Raw genomic sequence first — 26,239 nt, forward strand, 5'->3', positions numbered from 1 at the left:
AGTAGGTAGTGCAATATTGTTAGACCACAAGTTAACAAGAATAAATGAAAGAAAAAGAAATAGAATGAAAGCTAATGAGACTGAGGGGGGGGGTGCAATAATGTAGAAGTGAAAGTAAATAATAAGGGAGCGAAACAAAATATAAATGCAAACATGATGACTCATGGATGTACAATAATCCAAATGAATTATTGTACATCCAACAATCCGTGTGGATTATTGTATATACATGAGTCATCATACAATACATATGGATGTACAATAATCCATATGAAGCCTAATCAAAGCCTTAAACAATGGCATCATAACCTCTGTTTCTGCATATCAGGATCCTCCACATCATTGCCATTATCTGATGTGATATCTTCACAAGTAGTACAACGTGGCCCCTGAACTTCATGTCCTTGTCCAGTACCACTCCCGGATCTCTCATCTCCTTTACCTCATTTAAAGTTTCCTCACCAAGTGTATAATTTGTATCCCATTGCTGCTCACCAAATTTCAAAACTTACACTTTGCAGCACGAACCAATAGTTCCAATTATCAGCCAATTCGTGCAATCTATTCAAATCCTCCTGTAAGGCCATAACATCTGCTTGACTATGCATTGCTTTTCCCAATTTTGCATCATCTGCAAACAGCTGCATATCACTAGTTAAGCCTATCCCAGTATCATTAATATACAAATTGAACATCAATGATCACAAAACTACCCATCTGCAGCACACCACTATGCTCTTCAATTACTCAATATTACCAGTTCAAGAACTTATATACAAGAACATTGAAACCCTAGAAGAGTGAAAAATTGGGCCACTTTTCTTTTCTTCTAAAGACATAGTACTTAAAACCTACCCTGCTCAGTTGTACATAACAAACATTATAGCCATTACAACAGCTGAAGAAAAGCAATTATATACTAAGCTTATGCAATTAGTTTGGTCTAGCTGATGCCAAGAAGTCAAGGAATTTCTTCAACTATCGAAGAAGCATGTAGGATTCGGGATTCCAGTTTTAAAATTTTGCTATTTAAGTAATACAGCTTCCAAAATCCATAAATGTTGCAGACCAAATCACACACATATGCAAACCTTCTCCACTACTATCTGAGTTTTTATCTTCCCTTGTTTGGAGTAAATGATTATAAAGGTCCAAAAGCTAAGGTTGTTCCTGAATACATCAACATTCTGTGCTTAAATCTAAGATCACTACATTTCTGTGATTAACTCTAAGATTGCTACAAAATTCTGTGATTAACTCTTAAGATTGCTACAAAATTCTGTGATTAACTCTAAGATTGCTACAACATTCTGGCATTGACATTCTTTCCATTAACCACATCAATGTCAATATGGATAAAATGCATTACTCCTCATACACTTCTGTTTACATCTCTTTTACCACAAACTTCTGTGGAAGTTTGTGGTAAAAGAGCTTGGTGATTTGCATATGGTTGCCTTCCAGTCAACACCATCAAATGGAGGTATTTTAGCATTGGAGATCCAACCTGTGACATTTGTTACCATTTGGAAACAGTAGACTATGCATTTCATTACTTACAACAGAACAGGTTATTTTTTTGCAGTAGCCATTATCTGTCAGCAATGGAAAGAGAATTTTGATTTTTATAATAAGTGAATTAAAATACCATTGATGGAAGATTAGAAAGAAACATGGATTTGAAAACCAGTAATATTACATTCAAATGCCTTATAATATTGTATTGTGGAAATTTTATTGTTCAGGCAGACAATTTTTATATTTAGAAAGAGCATTCTAGGAGATTTCAAATTTTTGGCTAGGTAGTGTAGACCACCCACATTATGCAATATTCACCAGGTGGAGATAAAATTCTATTTTTACTATGAGAGGTTTTTAAATGGTTCCATCCTCTTAGTTCAAGTCTTATGGTCAATTGTAGGGATGACTGGAGAGTAATCCCAGGCAGAGAAGGCCAACTCAAGGCAGTCAACTCAGATAAGGCTAACCACATGGGTATCAGTCATCTTTGTGCTTTAGTTTCAATTGGTTTTTTGGTTTTTCATTTATATGAAATTGGTGAAAAAGGAAAACTGATAGTCTTTGGCTATTTGGTGATATAAAAGAGCTGAAGCCTTTTCTCTATCTCTTATACAGTCTGTCTTTTCTTTCTCCTAATACTATCAGGCTCTCTTGCACCCCTATACTAACTACATTAGGACTATGATGAACACCCCTTTACTTTTTCTCCTCAATAAAGGTTGAAACTAGTCTGGGTAGTGGCCCTTTCCATAATGCGTAGCATTATACTTGTCTGTAAGTATGTGCTTTGCATTATGGGATACTAAAGCAATTGATGTGAAGTCATTAGCCTCTATATACAAGTAGTCCAGTCATGAAGTTAATTCATGTGCAAACTTTGTTTGCTTACACTTGGATAAAGGATGAAATCCAAGAATATAACTTCTTGTCATCTTTAATTTATAACTTCCTCTCTTCTGCTTCTATGTTGACTATATATGTACAAGTGCAATCTGAATGGCATACAACTTTGCTGTATAATTACTGCAGCCAAGTAGGATCTTGTTAGATACAGTAATGTAAGGAAACAGCATCATGGCCAGCAGAGGTCTCGAATCTTGATTGGTCAAGATCGAAGATCCATATATGTGACCAAGAATTCAGACAGTTATTTTGTATGTATTAAACAATTGCAGGTAGACAGATAATAGAGTGGGAGAATTCTGTAGTTGACAAAGCAAGAGGCTGCAGGATGGACAAACCTACCATGGAGGAATGCTGCTATGTTTGGTGCAGGTAATATTGTGAACATTCATGCCAAAGTTTACATAATCTCTTGAACACATACAAAAGTTTGAAGTTAGTAAACATACAAACACATACAAAAGTTTGAACATACAAAAGTTTGAAGTTGAGGTTAGTAGTTGGAAGGGGACCAATCGTTTGATGCTGTTGGCACACTCTCCCTCGATGAGTATTTGGACTCCCTGGAGGTGTCAAATAATAATAATAATAATAATAAAAGTGACATGTGGTAATCTGACGTGTGATATTAAGCTTCCCAATGCAGAGAAAAGATACTAGTCCATTAGGATGCTCTGGAAGAGACTTTATTTTTAGGCATAGTTATGAGACAACTGTTTTCATATTCTAAGCAATAGAACAGGTTCATTTGCTTCAACATAAAGATGCTGAATGGACAGTGGTTAAAAAGTACCAGTAGTTATTCATATACTCTGATGATGGATATGGTCAAACCAAGGGAAAGCAAGCATGCTTTCCTTTGCAGAACTGTCAACTTGGGACCCATGAGGCTTTATACTCTGTTGGAGGAGCAGTACTGGAGGAAGTAGGGGGGGCAAGAGATCTGGAGGGGGTGATGATTGATAGAAACCAGAAATTCAGGGAACATATTGCAAACATTTTGAAGGTGACCCAGAATATTACTGCAACACTGAGAAGGATGCTGACCTGCAGAGATAAGAGTTGTCATTCCATTATATAAAGTCCTGATCAGACCACACTTGGATTATTGTTCTTAAATTTGGTCTCCAGGATTTGAAGGGAATAAATTAACTGTGGAAAGGATAAGAGGCAGATAACACATATGGTTTCAGGACTGTACAATGTTAGTTATCAGGACAGGCTGAAGGGAATGTGGTCTGCAGAGTTTGGTAGATAGAAGAAGGAAAGGTGATATGATTGAGACTTTTAAACTGTTCAGAGATAGTTATAGGGTTGACGCTGGGGAGTTCTTTCGTTTGGTGGAACAGGGGGAAGGAGTGAGGACAAGGGGCCATCCCTGGAAGTTGTGAGCAAGAGGGTGAGGAGTGGTTTCTTTGCATGAAGGTTGGCTGAATCGTGGAATGCATTGCCTGATAGAGTGGTAAGAGCACAAATGGTGAGTTCAAAGAGTGGTATGATAGACTTAGTGTTTTCTAGGAGGACCTTCCATGATGAGTCTTTTGACTCATGTCATGAGTCATGATAAAGTGCATGATAAAGGCAGAGCAAGGAACATTGATCAGCACTCCATTCTGCAGAGGATAGAGTGCAAAGATGTTTCACTGCTTTTTTGCATTTGTTCGTAAGTTGACAAGTGTAGAATGTAAACTTGTGCCAAAGATGAGTCCCAAGAACTTGGCCTCTGATGCTACTTGAATACTACTTGTCTTATTCTTAAATTAGGATCTGAGTGAAGAATATGTTTTTGGCAGAAATGTACACAGACAATTTTTTTTCTGTTGTAAATCCAACCCATTACTTATGAGCCCATGAAAAGACATGATTAATTGCTTATTTAAGTTGTCTTTCAATTACCATCATACTACAAGAGCAGCAGTAAATTGTGAGGCCATCAACATAAAAAGCATTGCTTACTATGGAAAGAAACTGTTCAGTGATTAAATTATCTCCGATAGCAAAGGGTGTCACACTTAAGACAGAACCTTGAGGAACACCTTCTTGATGATATGGCTGAGATAATGTGCCTTCCAAGTCCATGAGGGGACTCGAATGGACAGAAAATTTTTAATAAAAACAGGAGGATGTTTCCTCAGGCCAACATTAAAGAGGTCGTTTAATATCCCATATCTTCAGTCTGTCAGAAATGACTTTTTTCAATGTCAAAGAAGACTTGAAATCAAAAGTTGTCATTTCAGAAAAGCATCTCTATACTTACTTAATCCTCTTCATTCCACCTGGGAACATAGGTCTTCCACTACCATTTTTCACCGGATTCTGTTTTTTGCTTCTGCTTTTATTTGGTTCCAGTTTTTATTAATATTTGTTATTTCTTTCAGTATTGTTCTTTTCCATGTTTCTCTTGACCTTCCTCATCTTCTTTTACCCTGTGGGTTCCAATCTAGAGCCTGTTTTACTATTATTTTATCTTCTTTCCTCAACACATGCTCCAATCATCTCCATTTCCTTTCGTGTATCTGTTGCAACATGGGTTTCTGGTTTGTTCTCTGCCATAGTTCTTCATTTGATATTTGTTTTGGCCAGTATATTCCCAGTATCACTTAAGCACTTGTTTAGGAAGACCTGGACATTGTTAACTATCTTTTTATTTAACATCCACATTTCTGATCCATACATTATTAAATATTCTCATTTTAGTTTTTATAGACAAATTCTTGTTTTTCCAAAGATTTCTAAGTTGGTTGAAAGTTGAATAAACCAGCTGTTTCCTCCTATTTATATCTTCAGTAGTTCCTCCTTTTACCGATACTATTGAACCAAGGTATATAAACTGTTCCTTCTTTAAACGGTGTTTCTTCTATTGTTATTTGCTTATTTTGCTTTGCATTTATCTTCATTAACATTGTTTTATTTTTATTTATCCTAAGACCAACTTTTTGGGCTGTTTCTACAAGTGTTGTTGTTTTTCGTTCTATACATTGGTGCTTCTGTGAAAGTAAGCAGATATCATCTGCAAAATCTAGATCGTGGAGTTAGTTTTGAAGTAACCATTGTAATCCTGTATTTCCATGAGATACTTTTCTTATCACCCAGTCTATGACAATTAAAAACATAGTGAAGAGTATACAACCTTGTCTTACTCCTGTCTTTGTTTTAAATGGTTCTGAAAGGGTATTTCCATCGATTACTTTAATTTCAAAATCTTCATACTTTTTTTAATTATTTTTATTATTTTTTCTGGAGTCCATAATGTCTAAGTAATTTCCATAGGGAAGATCTATTTATACTGTCAAAAGCTTGTTCAAAATCAATAAAATTTAAATATAATATTAAATATGATTGTTCTATGATAATTCGTAAAGTAGCAATGTGGTCGGTGCATGATCTATTGGCTCTAAATCCTGCCTGTTCTGGTCTTAGTTGTTTTTCTGTTTTGATTCTCTAGTATTATCCTTGCTAGTATTTTACTTATAGCACTCAGTAATGTTATACCTCTCAAATTTTTGCATTCAGATAGGTTCCCCTTTTTTGGGTAATAACCAGATATCCAGTATTCCATTCCTTAGGTGACTCTTCTTTCTGTCATATCTCATTTAGTAAGGGATATAATATTTCTGCTATAAGTTTTGGATTTGCTTTTAGTATATCGCCTGGTATGTTGTATGCTCCCAGTGATTTTTTGATCTGGGTTATTGCTTTTGTAATTTCTATTTTTGTTATTTCGTTCAAATTTATATCTAATGATGCATTTTGTTCATTTAATTCTAGGCTCTGGTCACCATCAGTCATTTCCTGAAATTTCTCTGAGAAGAATTCCACCCATCTATTTATCTGTTGTTTTTCATTTAATAATAGTTTTCCTTCTTAATTGTATATAGGAATTATCCATTTGTTTCTTTTTCCACTTAACTTCCTTGTAATATCATACAACTTTCTAGTATTATTTATATATGCAACATCCTCTGCCTCTTGTGCTAGATTCTCGAGGTATTTTCTTTTATCATTTCTTGCACTTCTTTTTATTTCTTTGTTAATTGCTCTATATCTTTCTGCTTATTCTTGTTCAACATTTTTGCCAATCTGTAACAGTTTCTCTTTTATTCTATCTCTCTCCTCTATTTTTAATTTGGTGTTTTCTGATATCCATTCTTTGTCTGTATTTGAAATCCCAATATCTTTTCTGATGTGCTTATTAGTATGTCTTTAATCTTAGTCCATTTTCCCTCTATGTTATCTCCTTCTATTTTTTCAAGTTTATTCCATTTATCCTGTAGAGTTGTTATAAATTTATTTCTAATCTCTTTGTTTTTGATTTTTTCAATTCTAAACCTCTTCCTATTGTGCACTGTTGGTTTATTTTTACTTTTATGTTAGGTGTTAGGAAAAAGTGATATGAATATGTCTCAGCTCCTCTTTTAACTCTGACATCCAGGAGTGATTTCCTTCAATTCCTTGATATAAGTAAATGATCTATTTGGTTCTTTGTCTTTCTATCTGGTGCTATCCATGTCCACTTATGTATTTTTTTTATGTTGGAAGAGACTCCATCCTATTATAAGCTGATTGAACAAAAGTCTATAAGTAACCCTCCATTTTCATTTATTTTCCTTCTGCATACTTTCCCATAACAGTTTCTTTATTAGTATTATCATTTCCAACCTTAGCATTAAAATCTCCAATTATAAGTTGCATATCTTTTTTATTTGTTGTTTCTATACTTCTCTGTAGCATGTTATAAAAATTATCCTTTTCTTCCTGGATTACATCATTTGTTGGTGCATAAAAGTGTGGAATTTTCGATTAACACAGGGTATATGTGGAATTACCGTGCTGGCAAGTATGACAAGCTTAGGAGATTGCTTGGATCAGTGCCATTGCATGTACAACTGCAAGGGCTGGATGTCGATAGAGCATGGGAAGTGGTCAAGGAGCATTTACAGAGGTTATGGCTGACTGTTTACCTAGGGTCCGAATAGTAATACAAGTAGGGGTTAAATGGATGAATAACATCATTAAGCTTGAGCTGCAAAAAAAAAAAACAACTGTGGAGGGAATTTAAAGAAAGAGGTGACCTGCAGGCACATGAACGGTATAAAGTGCAGGCCAGAAGGATAATGAGTGTGGTAAAAAAAGCAAAAGCGGATTATGAAAGGAAACTAGCTATGCAAGCTAAAGAGAATCCCAAACAGTTCTTTCAATATGCTGCAAGCAAGAAAAAAAACTGTACACGAAAAAATGATTTTAAGGAATGACAATGGTAAGGAGGTCACTGAATCAGTCGATATAGTGGAGTTACTGAGCGAGCACTTTGCAAAAGTATATCATCCAAGTGGTGACATTGAAAAAATGAAGGAACCATTAGTTTATACGGGAATTGTGATGAATAAAGTGGAGGTGAATAGTCTATTACAGAACCTTAATGTGAATACATCTGTGGGATTGGATGGTATACCGGCAAGGGTCTTGCGTGAAGCGGCTAAAGAATTATTAGTGCCCTTGACCATGTTGTTTAATCTGAGTCTTGGGTCTGGTTTAGTCCCGAAGGCGTGGAAAGAGGGGAAAATAGTTCCACTGCATAAAGGAGGATCCAAAACTATGGTTGTTACCTACCAATCAGGAGTCATTGTCAAGGTCTTGGAGAAAGTAGTCAAGTGAAAAATACAGGAATGAATTGATGAAAATGAGATTCTGTACAGGGGACAGCATGGCTTTGTGAAGGATAGATCATGCCTCAGTAACTTGCTCAAGTTTTATAACACGGTGACGGCTGAACTGGATAAGGGTAATGGGTTTAGAGTGATACTGCTGGACCTGGCAAAGGCATTTGACAGGATACCACATGAAATTCTAATCTGTAAACTACAACATATGGGAATGGATATGGGGTTGGTGAGATGGATAGGTGGGTGGTTGGTAGAGAGATATCAAAGAGTAGTTTATTCAGGAATAGAGTCCAAAAGATGGCCTGTGACTAGTGGCGTGTGCTGCAAGGTTCTGTTCTTGGACCACTGCTGTTTAATTTGTTCATTAATGATATAGGGAAGGATCTAAGAAGAACAGTTCATTTGTTTGCTGATGATGCAAAGTTGGGTAGGGCAATAGTGAATGCAGAAGATGTCAAAATCTTGCAGGACGACTTGGATAGATTGGAGTTCTGGGCTGAGGAGAATGGATGTCAATTTAATGCGACAAAATGTAAGGTTTTGCATTTTGGGGTGAAAAGATTAGCAGCAGTATATCACATTGGTGAAACTGTTCTCCAGGAGATTGACGAGGCCAGGGATTTGGGAGTGTTGGTGGATAGGGAGATGAAGTTTAGGGGGAACATTGCAAAAGTAGCTAAATCAACTCATCAACTCACTTGGTTGTTGAAAAATACCTTGACGAGTAGAGACAAGCAAGTTATTGTTCCTCTGTACCGAGCCTTAATAAGACCTCATCTCGACTACTGTGCCCAGATTTGGTCACCTAGGTTCCTTCTTGATGGAGAGGATCCAGAGGCGAGTGACTAAGATGGTAGCAGGTCTATGGAATGAACCATATGAGAACAGGTTGAAGATTTGTGGGTTGCAGAAATTAGTTGATAGGCGGAAAAGGGGAGATATGATTGGGGACATTGGAGATATGAACTAGGGGACACCTATGGAAGCTGGGCAAGAGAGTCATTAGCAGGGGTGTTAGAGCTGGGTTCTTTACTTTTAGAGTGGTAAATGAGTGGAATAAGCTGCCAGAGTCTGTTGTGGGTGCTAGGACGGTGAGTGAGTTCAAGGCAAGGTATGATAAATACTGTGAGAATGTCGTATAGTTGTGTGGACATGATGTTTAGGGCCTCCCTGGAGTCGCCCGTAATAATAATAATAATATATAGCAGTTACTGTGATGTTCTGCTTGCAGGCTTGAAATCTAGTATTTAGTATTCTTTCGGATATTGGGTTCCACTCCATTAGTGCACCATGAGCTTTCTTTGTCATCATTATTGCAACTCCCTTTGTGTGGTCATTAATATTTCGGTTCCCAGAGTAGATGACCAGAGTTTAATTTGATTTTCCAATTTCTATCCATCTCATTTCACTTAATCCCATTATTTCTAATCTGTATTTTTCTAGGACTCTCGAGACTTGGTATGTCTTCCCAGTTTCAAACATGGTTCTAACATTCCAACATCACAGTCTAAACTAGTCTTTTGGTAAGGTGTCTGTCACTTTCTTCTGCACCTCTGCAGAAGCAGAGGTGCCTCATGTTCGTGGCAGTTTGTGTTCTATTTTCTTCATCTGGTACCACATTTTGGAAGGTTTCAGTTTGCATGGCAAATATTTTTTTTTCTGAGACTGGGTTGCTAGCCCTGCGCTCAACCCTCCCCATTTATCTGGGATTGGGACTGGCATGCCAAGTTTTCACTAAGCATGGCTTGGTTATCTCTATACATGTTTTTAAACAGACAAAATGGTTCAATGTTAACAGTGTCTACAAAAGCCGCATTGTGTGTTGAAAAGATGGTTGTTACCTTCTAAATAACAGAGACGAGGCATTTTTTTTTTTCTTCCATAGATGGTCTCTTCAACATCCTAGTGAGAAATTGACTGATGGAAGGGGAACAGATTATAAGATTCAGGAGGGTCGAAAGCTGTTGCTTTCAATCCTCCTGAATTTTAATACTGAAAGAGCAACAATGGCTAAACTTTTCTACCAATATGCTAGAACCATACAATCAGTTACTATTAAATATAATAATAATTAATCTATTGTAGATTATGAACAGGTAGACATATTGACTATTATTAATAAGGGAGAGGTCGTGATTGTTGAGCATTCGCTCAATGATACAACCATGTCTCTTCACGTTGGTACTATCCCAAATAGGTGTTTATTAAAGTCACTTATGAGAAGTATGGACTGAGGCAGTTGCAATATATGATTATCAAGTTCAATCTCATTTATTTCACAACCCAGTGGTAAATAAATTGAACATATTGTAATAAGAAAATCTCACAGATATGTGACTTGCTATGAACTAGTTTTCAGAGTAGTATTAATCTGGACATAATGGAAAGGAGTGCAATTGTCCACTAGAATTACTACTCCACCATGAGATGGGCCATCTCCAGTTCTGTCCTTATGAATTACAATAAAATGCCTTAAGGTTGGATCCTCTCTGGGCCTTAAATACACTATCTACCAATAATTGTCCAGACACTTTAGCAATTTACAATTGATACCAGCAGGTGAACCTAATATTGGGTATGTCCACCTTTGGCTTTGATTATCACCTCCTGCACCCTTGGAGGGGGGCTTTCCACTAATGTGCAGCAGACATCAGGTGGAATTTGTCTCCATCAAAGCAGCACTGAGTTCAGCAACAGATTAAGGACATGCTGCTCTGGACTGCAACTGCAGCTCCAATTCAATGGAATTGAGGTCAGGACTCTGTGCAGGCCAGGGCAGTTGTTTAACACCCAGATTTTTATACCATTAAATAACAGCTGCAGCTTTGTGGCATGGGGCATTGTTGTCTTGATAGTAACATGGGTCTGTTCCATAAACACTCCACAGTATAGGCAGCACCTGATTATCCAGAATATTAAGGAACTGAGCTGCCTTCATGGAACTACAGACAGTGACCACTGGTCTCACTCCAAACCAGCTGAATTCACCCCACATCATTACTCCTCCACTACCAAACTTTACTGTGGGTACAACACAATGTAGTAACAAGCATTCAACAGGATGCCTCCACAACCTGCCATCAGACTGGAAACAGGTGAATTTTGATTCATTGCTCCAGAGTACTGGTTTCTACTGATCAGTTCTTCAGTTCACGTGCTTTGTAGGCCAGATGAGCCACATTGTTCTTTATTGTGATCTTTAGCTTATGTACCACTACTTTTCTGTGGAAACCCAATAAATGGAGTTCTTTTTGCAGTATTGGTGCTCACTGTGATGTTACTTACACTCTGAAACTCATCGTGGATAGTCAGCTGATTGTAGCCAGTTTTTGCGTGCAACCCATTTTAACACTGTCCTGTTCCTGTCAGCCATTTTCAGCAGTTGTCCTGAGTGTTTTCCTGCACTAGAGATGCTAGAACATCTCCATTTGGTGATCACATTGCGAACCATTGAATTTAGATGTTCTAGTTGAGTGGCAATGGCACGTATGGACATGCCACCAATTTAACAGCCCACGATGACACCACTCTTGAAGTCACTGAGTCCACATCATGTTGCCATACCACCTGTATTCAACTGCTACAATGAAATACTCCTTCCTACTATCTGTACACTGATTTTTATGTTATTAACAAACCTGGAATGTTCCATAACTTCAAATAACAGGGGTGTCCAGACAATTAGTGGTAGATAGTGTATGTTTCCTTCAGACAAAAACATAAAGTTTGTGTTTCTGCAGCAGAATCTTGATATCAGTATTATGGCAAAACCTACAACAGTTTATTTTAACAATTTTCTTACTGTTTTGGCTTTGTAGGCTTGTCTGATTTTCGAGATGTTGAGGGCTTACATTTTTCAGGATTATGTTTATTTATTGATTTAGAGATGTATGGTGGCTAGTGTCCAATTCTTCTTCTGGAAAAACATTTAATATGTCATCAGATGTGTCAGGATCATTTGGTGAGTTTAGTTAATTTCAGTGGATACAGAAGTATCCATTTTTTCTATGGGGATGTCGGGCAGTTTATCTTTAGGTGCGATCCTCACCATAAGTTTCTTAACAAGTGGGTTTTGATCAAATAGGATCATTTTTGGAGTTATTTCAGGAGTAATACCATAGGTGGTATGACTGATACTCTCCATAGAGTTACACTATCAGGTATGAGGAAATTATCACCAGATATTTTTTTAACTGTTCAGGGAGATCTTCCGACTGATTAGGGGCCTAGAAATTATACTAATAATAGCTAGGAGAATAAATTGCATAGGAAATAAATATATGAATTAGGTGGGAGGTGATGTTCCAGTCCCAGGAACAGTATTTGATGCTGGCTGAAACAACAACAGTCTGTTTTCTCTTGATGATGGACTGTGTAAAGAAGTGAGACAAACAGGTTAAAAGAAATTTGAGAGAAATATTTTTCATTCTATTTGTCAAGTAAATGGGAGAATGACTGAAGAATATCATTAGTGAATATGGATGGTAGAAAAGTGTCTGATGCACTACTATTAGCAGTGCATCGGACACTTGACAATATTAGCAGAGTTGTCGAGGGATCACTTTTGTAAAGTATATATTCCAGGCAGGCACATTAGCTCTTTGAATGTCAAGTGAAACTGGATGAAAGAATAGGAGCAAATAACATAACGTTGGAATTGGATGGGGGGGATGTCAGCAGAGGTACTAAAGGATTGTGTAAAAGAATTAGCATTTTCTCTGACTTAGTTGTTCATCATGAGTCTCAGCACAAGCAAGATTCCTAATGAGTGGAAGGGTAGGCAAGATAATTCCATTATGTGAGCAGAGCTAGGACTGAAGCAACAAATGTAGACCACTCATCTCTAGATTAGTGATTAAGGTGTTGGAGAGGCTGGCAGGAGGCGCACTTCCAAAAGTGGGTAGAGCACACTCTGATCCTCTATAGAGGATAACATGGTTTCTTAAAGGTCTTGTTTTAGAAGTAAGCTCACATTCTGTAATAGTTAGGTTTTGTTGTAGCAGTGTACTCACATTCTATAACAGTTAGGTCTTTTTGCAGTTGTGCTCAAATTCTGCAATAGTTATTGGAAGGAATGGATATTCAAAACTCCTGGATAATTCCAAGAAATTGGAAAGATTCCACATGGGGAGTGGTTTTACAGACTCAACAGGAATGAATGTGCAAAATAAGCTTCTGATATTGAAAGTTTATTTTTCACTAGGTTAGACTATAATAAATTTAGTTTAATCCTTTATCCCAATGAGCGCTCCACCTTTGCTATGAGTTGCCTGGTGTTGTACTACTCACCCAGGTAAGATAGTACAACACTATATTCTGTCCTGAAGATATTTTCAGGTGCAAACTTTGTTTGCTCTCACTGGGATAAAGGATTAAACTAAATTTATTATAGTCTAACCTAGTGAAAAATAAACTTTCAACATCTTTCTCTAAATCCAGAGTAATTTAACAAAAAAAGGTGGCAAACCTTTTGGCAACCATAGGTAAAGATGACTTTGCTACTGCTTCTGCCTAGTATCTCCAACTCTGGGCCTGGCTCCCACTGAAGAGACCTCAATAAAGGTCGAAACTAGTCTGGGTAGTGGCCAATCCCTTAATGCATAACAGTATGCATATCCACAAGGAGATGTGTTTTGCATTATGGGAGATACTGGGTTAGGAGTGTTGGTAGCTTGCTCCACTTTTGCTACGAGTTGCCTGGTGTTGTACTACTTACCCAGGTAAGATAGTACAACACTATATTCTGTCCTGAAGATATTTTAAGGTGCAAACTTTGTTTGCTCTCACTGGGATAAAGGATTAAACTAAATTTATTAAAGCTTCTGATATGATGGGAAATTAGCCAACTATGCTGTATCAGAAAGTGATATTAATGATATTAAGGATGGTCTAAAGAGTAGTATCTGGTTGTTTGCTTTAGATTTAAAGCCGGGAAGGGCAATAAGGGTTACAGCTGATACAGAATTTCTGCAGGCTGACAGAACAGACTGGTTCTATCGATAAATGATAATGATGGTCATTTCATTATTGCAAAGTAGGGTTATACAGTTAGGAATGAGGTCACTGCAGCAAAATATTATTATTATTATTATTATTCAGGCCTCCATGGAGTCAAAAGACTCATCATGGGAGGTCCTTCCTAAGAAACACAAAGTCTATCAAGACTCATCAAGGGGAGGTCCCTCCCCCAAGAAACACAACGTCTATCATACCACTCCTTAAACTTATTGACCATTCTCGCTCTCACTCCTCCATCAGGCAATGCATTGGGAAATTGTTTCAAGTGGTCAGTGAACTCAGATCTAGAGCAACAATGGGACAGAGTTAGTTTTCACACTTACTAACTGAAACATTGAAGGGAACAGTAACTTGTAGAAAGATTATTCTCCAAATCTACAAGACATTGTAAAGCTACATTTGAAGTATTTTGCACAGATATGGTCATCAGAGCCGGTCAGGGAAAAAAATCTATTGATAATCAAGATGATATTTGGCCCCTGAATTTTGCATATCAGGATGGGTTAAAGAAATGCAGTCTTCAAAGTTTGAGAAACAGAAAAATGAGTGGAGATATAGAGATATACATGTCAGTAAGGGCATTGTAAGGAGTGGTAAAGGAGTGTTTGAAGAAAGTAATGCAGACTTCATACCTAGAGTAGAGCAGAATAAATTAAGTAGGAGTTAAATGGATGAATAGCATCATTAAGCTGGAGCTGCAAAAAAAAAAAAAATTGTGGAGGGAATTTGGGAGAAAGTGACCAGCAGGCACATGAGCAGTACAAAGCACAGGCCAGAAGGGTAACCAGTGTGGTAAGAAAGGCAAGAGCGGAGTATGAAAGGGAATTAGCAATGCAGGCCAGAGATAATCCTAAAGAGTTCTTTCGATATGTTGCAAGTGCACTGCAGTTTACTTATTAGAATTTCATGTGGTATCCTGTCAAAAGCTTTTGCAAAATCCAAAAGTATCACCATAAATCCATTATCTTTATCCAACTTAGCTGTCACTATTATTATAAAATGTGAGAAGTTATTGAGGCATGACCTACCCTTCACAAAACCATGTCCCCCCCCCCCATATAGTATCTCATTTCTGTCTATCCATTCCTGTATTTTGCTCTTGAATAACTTCTCCAGTACATTGATTACGACTCCTGATATGCTGATTGATTGGTAATTTGTCATGGGAGAGAGGTACCTGAATTCAGGTGAAATAGTAGAATTATTGTGAACACTTTGCAAGAGTATATCTTCCAGTTGGAGACATTGTGAAAAGAGAGAGGCAAAGGCTTATTATGGAAACCCAGGTAAATGAACTGGAGATGCAAAGCATATTATAAAACCTTGATGTGAATACAGCTATGGGATTAGATTGTATAACAGCTCAAATTTCATGAGAACGTGCTAGGAAATTGACTACACTGTTTAATCTAAGTCTCAGTTCTGTGTTAGTTCCAAGGGAACAGAAAGAGAGGAAACTCGTTCCATTGCATAAAGGAGGCTCCAAGATGAGAAAAGGATGGTTTAATTATCGACCAATCAGCATATCAGGAGTCGTAATCAAGGTGCTGGAGAAGTTGGTCAAGAGCAAAATACAGGAATGGTTAGACAGAAATGGGATACCATGGGGGGGGGGAGGATGGTATCCCATTTCAACAAGGTTTTGTGAATGGTAAGTCATGCCTCAGTAACTTGCTTATGTTTTATAATAATAGTGACAGCTAAGTGGGATAAAGATAATGGGTTTACAGTGATACTGCTGGATTTTGCAAAAGCTTTTGACAGGATACCACATGAAATTCTAATTAGTAAACTGCAGCATATGGGGATAGATATAAAATGGGTGAAGTAGAGTGTTTGATGGAGAGATAACAGAGAGCATTTTATTTAGGAGTAGAGTCCAGTAGAAGGTCTGTGACTAGTAGTGTATTCTGTTCTTTGGTCACTACTATTTAACTTGTTCATTAATGATATAGGTAAGGATCTGAGAGAAATTATTTAGTTGTTTGCCAATGATGCAAAATTGAGTAGAGCAATAGTTAATACAGTTTATATTAAAATTTTGCAGGATGATGTAGATAGACTGGCAATCTGGGCAAAGGATAATGGAGCAGTTTAATGTGGCAAAGTATAAGGTTATGCATTTGGAGATGAAAAGATTACCATCTGTATACCACATTGATGGAACTGTATTTCAGGAAATTGATGAAGCCAGGGATATGGGAGTGTTAGTGGATAGTGAGTTAAAGTTTAGAGGGCATACTGCAAAAGTGACTAAAGCAACTCATTCGATTACTTGGTTACTGAAGAATACCCTGATGAGCAGAGACAAGCAAGTTATCTGTATAGAGTTTTGGTAAGATCCCATCTTTACTACTGCAGATCTGGTCACCTGGGTTTCTTAGGTATGAGGAAGAGGTGAAGAGGAACAGGAGTCCAGTGACCAAGATAGTATTAGGTCTATGGAATGAACCTTTTGAGGACAGGTCAAAGATTTGTAGCTTACAGAAATTGGTTGACAGGTTGGTTGAAAGCAAAGTATGATAGATACTGTGCGGATATTGGATAATGCTTGGCATAATGTTTAGGGCCTCCTTCAATTAGTCTAAGGACTCCATGGAGTAGTCCATAATAATAAGAGGAACGGATACTAATAGAATTTTGCAGTAGATGGAGGGAGAACTAGAACTTTGTCTTCCCTGGATGCCAAGAAACAAAGTGTGGTTAGGAGGCATGTGAAGTCCTGGAGGTTCTTCTCAGGGTGTAGAGTAGGCTATTATTGGATTTTAATGAAACTAGAAATGGCGTGATGCAGAAATCGAAAGTAAAAAAATCGAAAGAATGGATGATAGCAGGAAAAAAAATGAATGATAGCGAAAGTTCGATGCATGTTGGACTGAAAGCACAGAAACAAAGAAAGATGAATGAGTGTGAAAATGGGAAGAATGATAGTGAACATTGGACACATGTTGGACCAAAAGTACAGAAATAAAGAAGGATTAATGAGAGTGAAAGTTAGAAGAGGGGGTCGAGAGTTAGAAAGTTAGAAAGTGTGAATGATAGATAGAATGTGTCACGACATTCGGAAGTTGAAATGGATTGGAGGCGGCAAGAAATGAAATGGATGCAGAATGAAATTAAGAAAATTCAGGTAAAAACTATTAAAATAAATAATGGCATGAAAGAGTTAACGAAAGATGAATGAGTGGCGTTGTATGGTGACTCCATTATTAAAGTCTTGGATGAGAGGATGCACAAGGTATGTTTTCCAGGCGAATGATTTGAGAGAGTGTGTCACAATGGATATCAGGAGGCTGCTTAGAAGGATAAAAGAGAATAGTGTGACAGGAAGGGTAGGTAGCATGTTGCCTAGGTATGACTGTGGTGAAATGAGACAGAGAGCAAGGATTATGAATGATATGCTGGCTGAAATGTGTGAGGAGACAGGAGTACAGTTTGTTAATATGTGGAATGAGTTTGAGGGACGAAGTGAGCTGTATGGGAGTGACGGACTGCATTTGAGTGGTTATGGTGTGAGTCTCTTGGAGAGACTGCTACTGGAAGGTAGAGAAGTGAATAGAGAGAATGAATCAGATCGAGTGGGAAGTGATGTGGAAGAGCGGGAGTGTAAGACAGGAGAGATTGAAGAGGTGGTTATGAATGGGGAGGTGAGTGGTATGAGTATAGGAAATGAGAGAATGGGTGTGCAAGAGTAGCAGGGAAAAGGGGAGGCTCAGGGTGGACAGGGGTACACAGCATGAGAAAAGTGGATGCTCCAAGAGGAGGTTAGCATGTGTAGGCAGGAAAGGAATGGGATGACCAGGGATCAAGAGGAAACAGTTGGAATTGAAAAGGGTTTTAAAATGAAGAAGAAGAAAGGGAAATAGCCCCAGTTGAGCATGGAGAGATCACATCGAGTGAGTGGTATCAGTGGAACTAGCTATAGATCCAGAAATGAGCTGTTGTGTTTGTATACAAATGATAGAAGTATAAGAAACAAGGTATATGAAAAGTCTGTTCACCCAAAAATTGTCGGGATAAGTAAGACATGGTTGGAAGAGGATGACATCCTGACAGGAATAGAGATGGAAGGGTACGATGTGTTTCGTGAGGACAGAAAGGGTAAAAAGGGAGGGGGAATGCTATTGATGATAGAGAAAGAGTTATGTCCATATAAAGTGGAGATGCAAGAGGGAAATAGTGCTAGTGGTTTTGAGACAGTATGGTGTAAATAGAGGTGAATGGAATCAAATACTTGGTGGGATGTTGTTATAGACCAGGTAATGTGGATGGTGGTGATAGTGAAATGTATAGTCAAATTAGCCAAGCAAATAAGAAAAGGGTGATCATTATGGGTGATTTTAATTATGACAATATAGACTGGAATGATGAGATAGCAACTAGAAATAAAGAAAATGAGTTTCTTCAGTTTTTTAGGTATAACTCAGACAGTATGTAACAGAGGGCACTCGAGGAATGAGGGTCTTGGATTTGGTCATCTCATCAGAGGATGTAATTATAAATGAAGTGTCAAATCATCCACCAATTGGTGAGAGTGACCATAAGGTGATTACCTGGGTGGTTGCCAGCAGTGCGACCCCTGTGAGAAAAGGGTATATGTGGAACTACAAGGTTGGGGGCAATTATGAAGATCTCAGGAGACAGCTTGCTGGTGTAGCGTAGAATGAGGAGTTAGCTGGAAAAGAGATCAATGTAGCTTGTGGGATTTTCAAAAACTGTTTAGTAGATGCAATGGCTAAATATATTCCAAGGGTGAGAAGGTTAAATAAGGTGGGTGTGAGATGGATGAATAAAGAGATTAAGCATGCGATACAGAGAAAAAAAGCATTGTGGAGGCAGCATAAAAGAAGTGGAAATAACCAATTCTATGAGGTCTACAAAGACCAAGCAAGATGGGTGACTTGGCAGGCGATGGTAGCTAAAGAGAGGTATGCACAGCAGTTGGCTAATGAAGCCAAAAAGAATCCCAAGGAGGTCTTTCGATATGTGGCCAGCAAAAGAACGAATAATTATGGAAGGATGACATTGATTGGAGAAAATGGTATAAAGACAGCTGATGCAGAATGTGTGGTGGAGATACTTAATGAGCAGTTCATAAAGATCTTTCAATCTTGTGAATGTCACTTCATGGAGGGATTGAGAGCAGTTGATGATGGGGAGGAGAGACTGACTGTAGGTGAGAAAGAGGTGTATGGGGAGTTGAGTAAACTAGATGTTAATAAGGCTGTGGGACTTGATAATATATCACCAGGTATTCTGAAAGAATGTGCCAGGTAGTTGACACCTGCCTTGACATATTTTTTTAATATGAGTCTTGCACTCGGTCAAGTTCCTAAGGAGTGGAAGGAGGGCAAGATTGTGCCACTTCATAAAGGAGGTGATCGAACTCAAGCTTCAAACTATAGGCCTATCTGTGTATCAGGTGTTGTGGTTAAGTTGTTGGAGAAGTTTGTGAGAACTAGGATCCAGAGTTGGGTTGATAACAATGATATTATCTTTGATGGACAGCATGGATTTGCTAAAGGGAGATCATGTTTTAGTAATCTACTTACTTATTACAATAAAGTGACTGCTTCCTTGGGCAGAGAAGAAGGATACACAGTAATATACTTGGATTTCGCAAAGGCTTTTGATAGAGTACCTTATGATAGGTTGACAGTCAAACTAGAGCAGATGAGACTCTAGATTTGACTTGAATTACACTTGAATTAGATTGGTGCATTGGATTGAAGACTGGCTATCTGATAGGTATCAACAAGTTGTGTATGGGGGGAGCGATATCCTGGAAAAGGAAAGTCACTAGTGGATTGCCTCAGGGGTCTGTTTCTGGTCCATTACTGTTTAACTTGTATATTAATGATATAGGTGAAGATTTGGATGGAGATATTCAGTTGTTTACAGATGATGCAAAGTTAGGATGAACCATGAAGTGTAGTGAAGATGTTGTTGCCTTACAGGAAGACCTGAAGAGATTGAGTGATTGGTCACGGAAATGGGAATGTGAATTCAATGTTGCAAAATGTAAGGTTTTAAAATTTGGAAAACAAAGATGGGATGCAGAATTAATGCTTGGTGAGAATATATTGTTGGAAGTAGAGGAAATAAGAGATCTGGGGGTGATAGTGGATCTAAAATTTAGGGGACACATCGCCAAAATTGTGAAGACAACACAAAGGCTTCTAGGAATGATGCGGAGAACACCGAAGTGTAGAAGTTGGGAGATTCTTGTTCCATTGTATAAGGCTTTGATTAGGCCACACATGGACTATTGTGCCCAGATTTGGTCACTGGGTTTTCAGAAGGATGAAGAGATGTTGGAAAGGGTCCAAAGGAGACTGACTAAGGTAGTTTCTGACCTCTGGAATGTCGAGTATGAGGAAAGATTGAGAAGATGTAATTTGATGAGTCTGGTGGACAGGAGGAAGAGGGGAGATATGATAGAAACCTACAAGTTGGTAAGGGGTTGTTATAGGATCAATGCTGGAGAAGTTTTACAGAGAATAGTGGGAGATCAGGAGAGAACCAGAGGTCATCCCTGGAAACTGTATAAAGTGGGTGTGAGTAGGGAAGTGAGAAGCAGGTTTTTTTCATGCAGAGTTGTGAATGATTGGAATGCCTTGGCTGAGAATGTGGCGTCTGCAAAGAGTTTGAATGTGTTTAAAACATGGTATGATGAGCTGTGTGTGATAAAAGGACCTCCCAGATGAGTCTTTGACTTCATGAGGTCTTGGGGGTGGTAATAATAATAATAATAATAATAATAATGTATCTTCACTGAATGTTTTCAAGCTGTGATAAATGGCCATTGAATGATATAGAAGGGACCTTCCCTCAAGGCATCCTTAGATTCTAATAACAATAATGAAATGGGTAAATATTTCAACATTTTGAGGAATTTGAAAAAACCTGAAATTTAGGGGACATATTGCAAAGGTGGTGAAGGTAACACAGAGGATTGCTGTAATAATGAGGACACTGACCTGAAAAGATAAAACAGTTATCATTTCTTTGTATATCACCCTGATCAGACCACACTTGGACTATTGTTCTCAGATTTGGTCCCCAGGATTTGAAGGGGATAAATTAACTGTCGATAGGGTACAAAGGTGCTTCAGGACTGTACAATGTTAGTTATGAGGATCGCCTGAGAGAGTGTGGACTGCAGAGTTTGGTGGATAGAAGGCGAGGTGATATGATTGAGACTTTTAAACTGTTGAGAGGCAGTTACAGGGTTGACACTAGGGAGTTCTTTCACTCAGTTGAACAGCAGGAAGGAGTGATGACAAGGGGCCATCCCTGGAAGTTACAAAAGGAAACCGTGAGCAAGAGGGTGAGGAGTGGTTTCTTTGCATGGAGGGTGGTTGAACCATGGAAGCATTGCCTGATAGAGTGGTGAGAGCGAGAACGGTCAATGAGTTTAAGGAGTGGTATGATAGACTTTGTGTTTCCTGGGAGAAACCTCTCACAATGAGTCTTGAAAGACTTTGTGTTTCCTAGGAAGGACCTCCCGCAATGAGACTTTTGACTCCATGGAGGCCTGCATAATAATAATAATAATAATGATAATCACCTAATCAACTGGATGATGCTTAATACTAACCATAGCACCAAGCATTGGTATGAGAGGAGATTTAACAAGCATACTTATTACTCACTGCATCTTACATTTTTGCAGTGCTTCAACCAGCACTCAGAGTTAATGCTGGTACCAGTAAGCATACACTCGTCTTCATAAATACTTCTTTATTTTCCAAGAACTAACAATGAGTACAATGCCTCCTGCAATGCAAAATTCACAAATAATGTTTAAGCCCTTTCTGAAAGCTCATACTGCTGTAATGTGGAGACTTCTGTTGATAGATCTGTGGAACTCCACAGAGAAGTTGGAAATGACTAATGAATGATCTTTAGTTCAGATCCATGTAAATTTATTTCATATAAAAATGAGCCATTACTTTTCCAAGACATTAATATTGATTTCGACTTAATTCTTTAGCCAATGTCAGACCACTGTTGTATATTTTCTTTTTCTCTTAAATCATAAGTAAATGCAAGACAACAATACGTTATGACAGTTGGCTATGTTGATATCATTGGTGCATAACATTATCAGTATCTCTTATTACCTTTGTACTAAGCTGTGTAATCTTATATGTAGTTATTATGCTTTATGAGTTGAGCAGCCACTTCACAATTTGCGAATGTTTCAGACACTAAAGCAAATGTACAGTTCATTGCTCATAAGTAAGCTGGTTATATCAGTCAAATAGTTGTGTCAAAGGGAGGAAAAAGAGGCAGATCTTAATCATTTTGTTCAAAAACAGAAATGTTAAAAGTGTTTAATTTGATTGTTGTTTTAAGATTTTATTTTCTAATTCTATATTAAAAATTATATGAAAATTAATACTGCCATAAAATATCCTGAATTTACTGATACATATAATGGTATCAATAAACAATGAATGTAGTGTTCTCATTGGGAGATCCAACTCTCTCTCTCTCTCTCTTTGTGCGTGCATGCGTGCATGCACTGCTGGCATTCCCACACTTCATTTATATGGTATGGCACAAAAAAACAAAAAAAACAGTACTGAACTTCGACACCCCCAATAAATATAACATATATCGTTATAGTTATTCAGTACTAATTTTTTTTTGTGCCACACTATGGCAGTACACAACTGATTACATGACTAGAAACAAGCAAGCATACATGGTATATATCATATTTGACAAGAAATCACGTTGTTAGTTACATTCATATTTTACTCAGCTATACCTAAGAATGTACAGTGCACTCCCTTCTTAATACCATGCATTAAGGTGAGAGAATGACAGCCCAGGCTGCTTTTTAACCCTTTATATATAGTTTGTTTAGAAAAACCTCTCAACAGGAATTCGAAAACTATTAAATTCATTAGAACTCAATCAGTGTTTAAAGAACTTCATAAGTGATATGAAATGATTTCTCACTGCTCTATCTGAATTATTCTAGGATATTGGGTCTCTCTTGTTTTCCTGTTACACAAGGCTATATTGAACCTTGATTCCCCTCTGCAGTAGAAATCCTCTGAATGATGTTTGTTGTTTGTGTAAAACTTGTTCAAAAACAAACCTGTCCTGGTTTCCAAAAATAGAACTCTGTCAGTGGTCTGTGAACCTCATTGACTGATCTGAAATGATCTCTCATTTCTATGTGGATTAGTCCAGGATTCTGGGTCCCTTTTTTTCTGCTGCTGCTAGGTAGCACTAATTCAAACTTTTAATTCTTCTCAGTGGTAGATAGGAACCTGCTCCCCTCCAGAGTAAGTAAACATCCACTGGATAACCTGAATTTTCACTTTATCAGTGGGAGCTAGATCTGTGAAAAAGAGCTATCTTGTTGGCCAAAGTCATATATCCATATGCAACATATATATATATATATATATTTATTTATTTATTTATTTATTTATATGATTAAAATTTAACTGACTAGAACCCGAGAAAGTATAACAAAAACCTTTAATAAATCCCGACCAGTTTCATCGGTATTCCGACTTCTTCAGGTGAGTAAGAAATGACATAAGACTTATAAAAATAACAAGGTAAAAAACATGGACTTTCTAGCCTAATGAAAAGAAACAAAATAGTAACAGTCATATTTGAATAGCTGACCATATACTACTGTTGGCATGAGTAGAATGTGTGTGACAGCTAATTTTCGAGTGCCAGTATTGGATTACTGCGCTATGTGAATCAGACAAATTGTAGCTTAGATTGTTGTTCAAGTGTGAAGGGTCCAGAACTATATCTGGACCCTTCACACTTGAAGGGTTCAGAAATATATGTATATATATATATTTTTTTTTTCAAGAATAAATATTTAATGACTTTAAATCAAGATAAAATATTAAGTTTTAATGAGATGATACAACTAGTTTCAGCATTTTACAGCCTTCTTCAGGTATCCACTAAATGTAGAACAAAATAATAAAAATCGAAGTTACAAAAAACAGAGAATTATAGGCAAAAAATGCAACACATAATTGACACAAAAACGTTGTATTTTTCAAGTTGTTCTATCCAACACGCTATTGTTCGTTGCATGCATGCTTGCGAGTTCTCATGAACGCCAGTATTGAACAACTGCAGCATGGCTATCAGGGATGTTGTAACTCAAATTGCTGTTCAAATGTTCAGGATTTCCCTGGATTCCACGATTTTCCTCTCAAACTCATCACTGCAACAAAAAATGTTTTCGGATTTATCCCAGCAACCTGAGTGACTATGTAGATCATCATGAGGATTGTTTGAGAAAAGAACATGACTGGATAGTGCAGATGCATGTGATCTTTTATAGGAGATATCTCTCTTATGGTCTTCTATACGAAGTTCAATAGATTTGTTAGTCTGTCCAAAATAAGGAATATTACAATCGCACCATAACTTATATACACCTGGATATTTCGGGTTGCGATGAATAGGCTTCGGATGGCTTACACTTTAGGGAGTGTAGTGAAAAACGTCCCGATGTTGTATTTTTTTCACTACACTCCGTAAAGTCCGTTCTCTTGTAAGCCATCCGAAGCCTATTCATCACAACCCAAATATCCAGGTGTATATAAGTTATGGTGCGATTGTAATATTCCTTATTTTGGACAGACTAACAAATCTATTGAACTTCGTATAGAAGACCATAAGAGAGACATCTCCTATAAAAGATCACATGCATCTGCACTATCCAGTCATGTTCTTTTCTCAAACAATCCTCATGATGATCTACATAGTCACTCAGTTTGCTGGGATAAATCCGAAAACATTTTTTGTTGCAGTGATGAGTTTGAGAGGAAAATCGTGGAATCCAGGGAAATCCTGAACATTTAAACAGCAATTTGAGTTACAACATCCCTGATAGCCATGCTGCAGTTGTTCAATACTGGCGTTCACGAGAACTCGCAAGCACGCATGCAACGAACAATAGCGTGTTAGATAGAACAACTTGAAAAATACAACGTTTTTGTGTCAATTATGTGTTGCATTTTTTGCCTGCAATTCTCAGTTTTTTGTAACTTCAATTTTTATTATTATGTTCTACATTTAGTGGATACCTGAAGAAGGCTGTAAAAGACTGCAACTAGTTGTATCATTCTCATTAAAACTTAATATTTTATCTCGGTTTAAAGTCATTAAATATTTATTCTTTAAAATGTACCATTACAACCGAGTAGAAGCTTAGGAATACACACACACACGCACACATATATATATATATATATCAACATATTATTACAATATTCTGGGATTAGAGAGAGGTGTAGTAAGTCCCCCTCCCCAACACACACGGGAACTGGAAGTATATTGAACTTGGCATGAAATTTTTTTCTTGTATTTAGGCTAATACATCGATTGTTACTCATAATGGTAATTTTAGGAATGAAATACAACATAGATGATCTCATTTCTAAAACTACCATTGTGAAAAATTATAATCTTGTTATAATCTGCAATTTATACTGCTTGGAAAGAAGTCAGTGGACCTCCTGAGAGCATGGTGCATTGTGCCATGTAATGAGTGAAGTATTTGTAGTCAGTATAAATTGGAAGAATATGATGCTCCCAAGTCAGTGCAACTGTGTCAGGGTGAAATGGCTGCAAAAAAGGGAACTAATGGTGCATGAAAGAGGTGTTGTGATAGGATGCCATGTTGCAGGCCTATCTCTTCAGTAAACCATTGACAAATTGGGCCATCCCAGGTCAACAATCAGTGATATCATGCTGAGATGGAAGTGCAGGGAATCAAGTGCTACTTGCAGTGGATGACCCACCACACTCCCAAATGTGACCATAAGGTGCTATGAAGGATAATATGTAAAAACCACCATTTGTTGGCTGATGTGTTGAATGCAGAGTTGTAGGCATCGACTAGAACACAAATTAGCACAAAAATATTCAGAACCAAGCCTCACAGCATGGGTTTCCCATGGTAGGACTACAATATGCAAGCCTCACATTACCCGAACAAATATGCAGCGTCATCTTCAGTGGTGCAAGAGTGTGTACAGTGGGAGATGGAAGCTTAGATAGCTATATTATGGAGAAAAAAATCACACTACACCCTCTACTGAGCAGATAGGCAGATGTGTTTGTGGCAT

General features: G+C 37.6%; 1 protein-coding gene across 1 annotated transcript in view; it reads left to right on the forward strand.

Moving 5' to 3' along the window:
- The window catches only part of LOC150092568 (uncharacterized), a 199,718-nt gene that overhangs the window by 117,616 nt on the left and 55,863 nt on the right, over positions 1–26,239 (forward strand). The gene's annotated exons all lie outside the window — the stretch shown is intronic.

The sequence above is a fragment of the Typopeltis vanoorti genome, chromosome 25 (assembly GCF_054136105.1).
Source record: "Typopeltis vanoorti isolate ZY-2024b chromosome 25, IOZ_Tvanoo_1.0, whole genome shotgun sequence".
In the NCBI taxonomy this organism is placed as follows: domain Eukaryota; kingdom Metazoa; phylum Arthropoda; class Arachnida; order Uropygi; family Thelyphonidae; genus Typopeltis; species Typopeltis vanoorti.